This window comes from Peromyscus maniculatus, chromosome 3, assembly GCF_049852395.1.
Source record: "Peromyscus maniculatus bairdii isolate BWxNUB_F1_BW_parent chromosome 3, HU_Pman_BW_mat_3.1, whole genome shotgun sequence".
NCBI classification, from domain to species: Eukaryota; Metazoa; Chordata; class Mammalia; order Rodentia; family Cricetidae; genus Peromyscus; species Peromyscus maniculatus.
This window is the reverse complement of record NC_134854.1, coordinates 125,656,193-125,665,934: the sequence shown is the minus strand read 5'-3', so window position 1 is coordinate 125,665,934 and position 9,742 is coordinate 125,656,193.

Sequence of the window (9,742 nt, the reverse complement as noted above, 5' to 3'; positions counted from 1 at the left end):
TAAAGGTCCAAGGTCATCTTCAGCTACTCCAGCCTAGCCTACATGACAGTCTGCTTCAAAACCAAACAAACAAAAGATGGAAGGTGCAGGTTAGAGATTAAGCTGGGTGGTACAGTACTTGTCTGGCAGAATGAAGGCCCAGACTCAATCCTACACTGAGGAGGAGGCACAGGCTTGGAATTATCTCTCATTTTGCCTACTCGCATTTGATCACCATTCACCAACATGACCTTATGTTCCCTTTGAGGTGACTCCACTTCTGGGCTTGCCTATGGTCTTTCTAACCTGTATGACTTACTTTGTGGTAGTACCTTCACCTCACCAGAAACTGTGTGGACGTTTTGCTCGAATATAGCTGGTTCTTTTGAAACCATGCCTTATTTTTATTTTAGTAGTCATTACTTTGATTGAACTATCTTATTATATAACAGTGTTACTAACACAGAAATTCCAAATTCCATAACCATATTTTGAGGGAGAGATATCAATATATTTACTCTCTACCACTTAGATATTTATTATCTATCTATCTATCTATCTATCTATCTATCTATCTATCTATCTATCATCTATCTATCTATCTATCTATCTATCTATCTATCTATCTATCTAAGTAGCCAGCTAGCTATCTAAAAATAATCATTCCCCTGATATCCATATCCTAATTCCTTAAAACTGCAAATACTAGGCTACATCCCAAAGATAATGGTAGAATGACAATTTGGAGTGAGAGGTTGGAGGATCATAAATACTGGTTGGCACATTTGGAACACAATCCCAATTTTATAATAAATTTTGGCCTTAAAAGAAAATAGTAATTACATAATATGCAAGCAAACTGCCAGGCCTTCACATTCCATGTATATTGAAGGAAGCCAGAACAGCTACTCCTAAAGTTGGAATACATGAGGCTACAAGCAACGACTGAATAACTACAGGAAAGGGGTAATGAGAACAGTGTCTGGCACTGGAATAAGGAGTGAATCCTGCAACAAAGTAATAAAAATGATAACAGAATGATGAACATAATTAAGTAATAGATTGATATTGGGACATCTCACTGGCCATCACCAATAGGAAGTCAGGAAATCATTCTTCAGTAAAGGAGCTGACATTTCAAATTTAGAGGACTTTTTTTTTTTCTAATTCTGTAAGCAACAACCAAGAAGGAATTCAAAATTCCCCCGGTGGATCTTCACAGCTTATAAACGTTTAACAAAATTCCTTCTTAACTACTAACATGGCCTTGAGAACCATGGAGGATGCTGCCCACATCTACACTATTGGTTAATGTTCATATGGCTGTATCTGGAGTTTCTCGTTGAATACTGGTTAGGCCTTGAGTCCCCAAATGCAGATGCCATGGACATCTGATTTCAGACTTGATGGCTTCAACTCTCTAATTTTCTTTATGGATGAATTAGCTTGGTAGCTGTGTGCTTTTTCTTGATTGTCATCATAGCAGACCATGTGCAGATGGAATAGTAAATGATGTACATTTTTAGCAGTAGCTATTCTGGCTTCCTCAATTTACACAGAGTGTCAAGGGCTGGCCATCATCACTTGCATGTTATAATGAAGACCCTCCTCCTCCAAGAGTACAGCAATAACTGGGTTTATTTGAACAAGAACTCTTATGAAGTTGACTGCTCTACGCATATACAAATTCAGCTAGCTGCACAAAAATATTTGAGAAAGAATGTGGTTATATGAAATAACTTTCACAGAGCTTTTATTATCATTATTCTTTAAGTATTCAGTATGATAACAATTTCAAATAGTACTTATACAGTATTAGTAATATATAGTAATATAATATATGCATTAATATATTTTATACTAATGTATATAGTAATATAGTAATATATGGCAATATAAGTAATATAGAGGATCATTAAAATGTATTGGAGGATGTGCAGAATTATATGCAAGTACTAGCTATCCTATTTTATACGAGAGACTTGAGTATCCACAAACTTTGGTATATGCTGAGCATCCTGAAGCTTTGAGATGCTGAGGAACAGGTAATTTGAATCATGTGGTGAAATAACACAGGAGAAATTATTTATATGTTCAAACATTCATTCATCCTCTCTACTATAAGGCATTTTTAACAGCTCTGGCAGCATATTTGCAAATTAATGATAATGTGGAGTAGATCTAGCCTCAAGACAGATTTGTTTTAGACCAAATGTTGTCTCATTATTAAAATTTTTATTACTTTAAAAAATATTTATCTGTATGCATGCGTGTGTGTGTGTGTGTGTGTGTGTGTGTGTGTGTGTGTAAGTGTACATTTGCACATGTATGTACCATGGTGGACATATGGAGCTCAGAAGATAATTCCAACAGTGTGGATTCTGGTATCAAACTCAAGTCACTTGGTAACAGGCACTTTCACCTTCAGAACCATCTCACTGACCCTACAGATTGTTTTAAAGTCTTATTTTCTTTGTGGGGTGGTAGTGTTAGTGGTGTGTGTGTGTGTGTGTGTGTGTGTGTGTGTGGTGGGTGGTGATGTTGGTGGGTGGTGATGGTGGTGTGTGTGTGGTGGTGGTGGTGGTGGTTGTATGTGTGTGGTATGTATGCTGAAAGTTGAAAGAGCACTGAGCACATTAGGGAAGCAATGTACCTCTAATCTACCTCACAAACTCTCCTTTTATCTCTTTTTATTTGGAGACATGGTCTCACTAAATAACTCAAATAGGTCTGGAGTTCACTCTATATCCCAGGATGGTCTTGAACTCATGGTCTTCCATCCTTAGCCTCCCACATGCCCTACACAATCCCCCTAAATCTAGAGCAGTAGACTTACTCTTATGCCAATAGACCCAACACTAACTTTTTAAACAAATAAAAATATTATTTTGAAAAACAGAGTACATTTTACATTAAAGTCACTTTTTCTTTTGTTTTGCATTTTGAGACAGGATCTCATGTGGCTCAGGTTAACTCTGGACTAACTTTGCAAAAGAGGCTGGCTGGTGTTGAACTTCCCATCCTCCTGCTTCTAATTGCCCAATGTTGGGATTATGAGCATGCTCTAGCATGCAGGTTTTTTTCCATTAAAGACTTGAGCAGTTCTGGCCCTGAAATTCTGAATATCAACAATGGCTGCACACATCTCTATATGTCTAGCACAGGCTGCTGTATTGAATGTCTGCTGCCTCACTTACTAATGTTACTTGCTTAACTCCTCATATTACTCTGCTAGGGTTTCCTCCAAACACAGGAAAACACCACAGACAGGTGGTTTAAGCCACAGAATTGGATTTCATACATGTCAACAAGTTGAGACAGCTCAACTAAGATTACAAGCAACTCAACATGCTATCTACTCACTGCCAGATTCTTTTCCATGAAGTCACATCTTTGGATTTTCTCCTTAACATCTACAGGGGGATATCTTTGGTTTCAGTTCATCACAACAAGGAACGTCTTTTCAAAATTAATATGTACATCTATGAGTTCTCTCTTGCCCTTCCCTCCTCTTCTGTCTCCTCTCCACTCTTCTCATCTCCTCTCCCACTCTTTCCCTCTTTCCACTCTCCCCCTCTTCTTTTTGGTATTATTGGTTATTGAACCTAGGGCCTTGCCCATGACCAGCAAGCACTCCATCACTGACCTATTTCTCTACCCATCTTGTTACTCACTCTCTATCTCCGGCAATACTTGAACCTGTGATCCCACTGCCTCGTCCTCTGAGTATCTGGGATCATAAGCCTGCTTTATTAGACTGAGCAAAAATCCCTTTTTTACAATGATGATAATAGCTGCCCTGTTCTTCTTTTGAGCAAATTAAAAAAAAAAAACACCTCTATGATAATGTGTGTTGTCTATAATCTGGCCTTTTCAATTTGACAGGTAGCAGTAAAACTTAGTAATAAATATATGTGGAGGATTTACCACTTACAGATCAAAAAGTATCTTTAGTGGTAAGTCATAAGAAAATACTGTCAGTGTCTACGGATATTGACACAATGTGGATTATCAATATTAGCAGCAACATGCATTAATTTTAATTCATTCTTGAATCCTCCTCTCAGGGAGATGGGGAACTGGTTCTGCTGGTAGAATGATTGCCATCAGAGCATGAAGAACTGAGGGTGACTCCCAGAACCTGATCAAACATGTCAAATGTAGTGCATGCTTGTCATGCCTGTGCTAGGAAGGCTGGCACGGGTGGATTCCTGGGCTTGCTGGCCAGTTACCCTAGCCTTCTCATTGAATTACAGGCCAATGGGAGACTCTGTCTCAAAAAAAGAAAGACACCCAGTACCTGACCTAAGAGGACTGACTGCTGGGATTGTCTTCTGGCCTTACACACCACATACATGCATCCCCCTCCCACACATGCACACACACAAACACACACACACACACACACACACACACACACACACACACACACGAACATGCACGTGTACACACATGCACAGGACACACAAAAATAAAATAACCGTTCAGAATCTATGTACTTACCAATGGTACAAGTCAACACATCCTCAACCAGTTGAATAGGCTGTCAAATGATATTGACTCCTGAGGTCCTGAGGTTTCCCATCTGGAAAACATCTGATTTTGATAGCTGCTATCCATGTTCCACGCTGAATGACATTTCATTTTACCTTTCATCTCATACTACACTCTTATCAGACATAGCAACCTAACAGAGTACCACTGTGCATGGGAAGAAATGGATAAAATGAAGAATCCAGCTGCAGGAAGTTGGTATCACTACAGGGGAAACCCCCAAACAGTATTTGGAGCTAAATTGACCTCAGAATCAACTTCATCATACAAAAGAAGACATCTCAGGATCATTACTAATAGAAAAATAATGAGATTGTTTTCAGCCTCTGTAATATGATTGCATAATTCACCACTTAATTTAACTTAGAATGAAACCTTCCATTCTGGGCTGGATGGAATGAGAACTTATCAGATGTGATGCTACATTTTCAGAAAAGAGTGATCGCCCCAAGCTTAATCGACCTTCCAAAAATATAATATACATTCATAGAATCTCCTACAAAAAAAAGGTTCTGAAGATTTTATCTTGGTAGGCCATGAAGCACTCTCAATTTTACAGGACAGAACCCATTCACTATGTGTCTCAAAGGCCATTCAATTCCCCCAGGACTTGAGATAATGAAGATAAACAGTTTAACCTTTGCTAGACTTGGGACCATGGTTACCATATTGTCTCATTAGGAAGAAATACTCTTGGGAAAAAGCATGATTAAATGTGAGAGCACCAAGTCTGTAAATGCAAGCCCAGTGTGCAGTTTTTATACTCTTCTTTTGCTTGTCATTGAGCTTTATCCACATTCTTTGCTGTTGCGAAGGACTTTCGTTGCCAGACACAAAGCCTGAGTTTTGAGAGTTAAAGTCACCTACATGTCAAGAAAATAACCTGCAATGTATTTTATAAACAGGAATTCTTTACAGATAAGTTTTGCATATTCTCAAGCAATTAAAATATTTCTAAAATGATGATTCACAATTATTTAGAGCCCCAGTTTTATCACAGTGTCATGCTTGTATGATTGGCACATTCTATGAGTAAAATAAAAGTAAATATTATAATTTTATGCTGCCCCTTAGCACCTAGTAACACCTTATTTCCTGACTTGGCCTCCTTCAGAATGAACCTCAGGAGCAAATCAGCTAGTAAGGATTTTGACTTCTGATCTTTATTTTTTGACCAGAGAAGCGGGGCTTATCATAGAACCCAGTGCAAATGAGTGCTTCTTATGGAAGCATGAGTTGGTGTACTACACTGTACTTAGAGCTTTGCTGGGGACTCCAGAGTCAGACCTAAGTCTGAAATATCTGAAGCTGTCCAATCCCTTCATCTCCCAGAAAGGAAAGCCAGACCATTCTGTGGAGGAACAAAACGGACACATCCTTACTTCCCAAAGAATCAAAAAATAAGGGAATTTTCTTATATGAAGAGCCCATATATTAGTATTTTTTTTTTTTTTTTTTTTTTTGATTTTTCGAGACAGGGTTTCTCTGTGTAGCTTTGCGCCTTTCCTGGAACTCCCTTGGTAGCCCAGGCTGGCCTCGAACTCACAAAGATCCGCCTGCCTCTGCCTCCCGAGTGCTGGGATTAAAGGCGTGCGCCACCACCGCCCGGCTTCCATATATTAGTATTTTATGGCATCAAACCACAAAGGGGGCGCCTGAGGATTAGGATTAAGGATTTTATCATGATTCTAAATCTCTGGTTCTCACAACTCATAGACAACCTTCCCACTTCATCATTTTGGAACATCTAAGACAGGTCCAGAAATATAGCTTCTGCAGGGAATGTAGGTCAGTGGTAGGGCACAAACTTTGCCTGTAGGAGGCCCTCAGCTCAATACTGGACATGAATAAATAAGCTAATTTATTAATAAATTCTGGGAGGAACAAAAATAATGTGCATGATATAATCTAAATGTATTTCGAACTGACAATCCTAGTTTCTTAAAAACTCAAGAGGTAAGACATGCCGTTGAAGCAAATAGAAATAATTTCCACATTAAAATCGAAGATGGTGGCTGGAAAGACGGGTCAGAAGTTGAGAATACCGGCTGCTCTTCCAGACAACCCAGGTTCAGTTCCCAGCGTCCACTTGACAGCTAATAATCATGTATAACTCCAGTTCTAGAGGAAGTAACACCTACTTCTGACCTCCTTAGGCACTGCAGACATGTGCTGCACAGACATATATTTAGGCCAAACACCCATACAAAATAAATAGAAAATAAATCTTCTTAAAAAAATTGAAAAACAAACTAAAGTATGGTATTGTTTTTAAAATGTATTTATTGGCAGTTTCAGGCATGCACACACAGAAGGAATGCCAGGTCTTTCACTGCCCTTTACAGTCTTATTCCTTTTCCCTCTCCCACTGAAACTCTTCTCTCCGACAATCTCCCCTCCTACTGTCATGGCTAGTGTGTGCACATGTGCCTACTGCGATTAATTAGAGTTGCCTGTAAGGGCACAGGTAGGGGTTGTTTACTGGAGCATGGGTGACTTATCAGTGGCTATAACTGTTTAACTTTTTGTTTTTATGTAATGTCACATCAGGACTTTGATGAGTCCTAAGTCCTTTTGCCTTTGTGGATAACTTTCTTCCTCTCTCTCTCTCTCTCTCTCTCTCTCTCTCTCTCTCTCTCTCTCTCTCTCTCTCTGTGTGTGTGTGTGTGTGTGTGTTTGCCTGTCTTTCTGTTTGACTCTGCCTGCTTGCTTGTCTCTGTACACATATTTTAAAGCTATAATAAGACATTCCCATTGTGTGGGTGTGGGTTTTTAAAATTTTTATGTGTCTGAGTGTTTTACAAACATATATGTGTTTGCATTATGTGCATGCCTAGTGCCCGTGGAGGCCAAAGAGGGTGTTGAATCTCCTGGTACTTAAAGTGATGAAGGGTCATGAGCTGCCATATGGGACTGAACCTGAGTTCCCTGGAAGAGCATCAAAAGCTGTTAGCCACTGAGTCATCTCTCCAGTCCTTTACACAAGAACGCTGACACAGCTTTTATTAGCAACAACTTGGGTTGATTTTATTCAGTCTGTAATCCTCGGAAACGGTCATCTCAGCATCCACGCATCTCTTGTATCAACCCATCCTTTTGACCAATGATATGAAATGTCATGATTAAATAATATTGATGCTATTTACTGTTTATATTAGCCTAAAAGTATTTTTTTCTTCTAGTTAAAGTAGAATAGCAGTTCCCTAAACCCCTCAAAGTAATGTGGCCCTGGACACACAAACTTCAAGCCCCTCATGGAGAAGTCCACTGTACTCCTATCTACTTGCTGTATACTGTGTGGATACTGTATGTCAGTGTGTACTAGTCAGGTTTTTCTAGAGTAACACAGTGGTAGAATGAATAACTATCATACAAGGATAGTTCTGATGTTTGCAATCCCAGCACTCAGGAGGTAAGGCAGGAACATCTCCATGAATCCAAAGACAGTCTAGACTACAGAATGAGTGAGCTTCTGTATTTAAAAAACAATAAAGAAAAGAAGAGAATAAAAAGATAAGAAGAAAGGGAAACAGCTCAGAGACAATATTGTTGAATGGTACTAACAAAAAAAGAGAGGAGTGGTTAAAGAGGGAGAAACAGGAGGAAAAAATTCCCTGTGATTGAAGATGAATCAAAAAGCAAGGGAGGATCTAGAAGCAAGGTGAAATGAGGGACAAAGAACTCTTCAGGTCCTGAGAGCCACCCAGGCTATAAGCTAGGCTGCTGTGTGATCTAAAGCCTCAATCCATTAAATCACAGTCATTCTCACACCTCCCCATTGTAGAGCTTCCTAGATCTGGAAGGCTGGTCTACTGCAATTTATTGCTCTGCCATCTTATGAGTACCTGTGTTGTCCTCTGTGGCCAAATCCAGACCACAATTCCACCACTACCAGAGCCTTTAGGGAGAGCAAAGTCAAGTCCAAGAGAGACAGCTGCATTTCAAGGTGACCTCATATGCATTTGGAAATTTTTTTATTAACAATTCAGTGACATAAATTTATCACAAAAAGCAATGTCAAATAGCAAAGAAGGCTGGGGCTTAATTAAAACTGGAAGCATTTTGTTTCTAGGAAAGGAAAGGGGAACATGTACACTACCTCCTCAGGAAGCTATTCAGGAAAGCTTTGCATTGGCCTATAACTGCTGAGTGGTAAATCCTGCCAGGGGCCTGGAAGGAAATGTTTTCACTACAAAATCTTTGCTGCTGGATCCTCAGTTCTCACCAGACAAGCAGTCCAAATCTCTTGATTTCAGAATTCAGGACAATTTTACTCAAAAAATCTGCAGGAATGCCTTATCAGCACTTACACTCTCTTTCAGGCAAAACAAGCATACTATTGTCCTTTAATAATTTCTTTGGTTCTGATGACTTGTTCCCCTGCATCCTACATGAGGATGGGTATGGGGTTTTAAGCAATTACTATCACATAGTGGTTAACTTGGAAATATATAAATAGTTTAGAAGCCTGTAGACCCAACTATAAGCTAAAATAGAAGTCATTCACCTCAGTCCTTATAATCACGTATGTATGGCTTAGCAAGAATAGAATAGTGCACCATATAAATTAAATGTGATATATATGCATATACTAAGTGACCATAGTTTGAAACTTAAATTGTGAGAGACTTGATCTACAGATGCTACTGCAATGGACATGAATTATGTGACAGAAAATTTGTTGTTACATAAGTATTCTATTTAATAATCTATTTCATAAAGACTTTTCAATCAAAGTACAGATTTTGGAGGGTGGAGAAGTAACTCCATTGGTGAAGTGCTTGACTCACGTGCACATAGGTTCAATCCTCAGCACTGTGCAGAGGTAGAGGCAGGAAGATCTGAAGCTCAAGGTCATCCTCTGATACATGAGTTGGAGGCCAGTAAGACCACATGAGACCCTATCTAAAATCAACTAGATAGATGGATAGATGGACAAATGAATAGATAGAAAGATAGAAATACAGACATATAGATAGCTAATAGAGAGATGACAGGTGATGGATGGATAGATAGAAAGAAAGAGAGAGAGAAAAAGAAAGAAAGAAAGAAAGAAAGAAAGAAAGAAAGAAAGAAAGAAAGAAAGAAAGAAAGAAAGAAAGAAAGAAAGAAAAAGAAAGAAAGAAAGAAAGAAAGAAAGAAAGAAAGAAAGAAAGGAAGGAAGGAAGGAAGAAAGGAAGGAAGGAAGAAAGAAAGGAAGAAAGGAAGA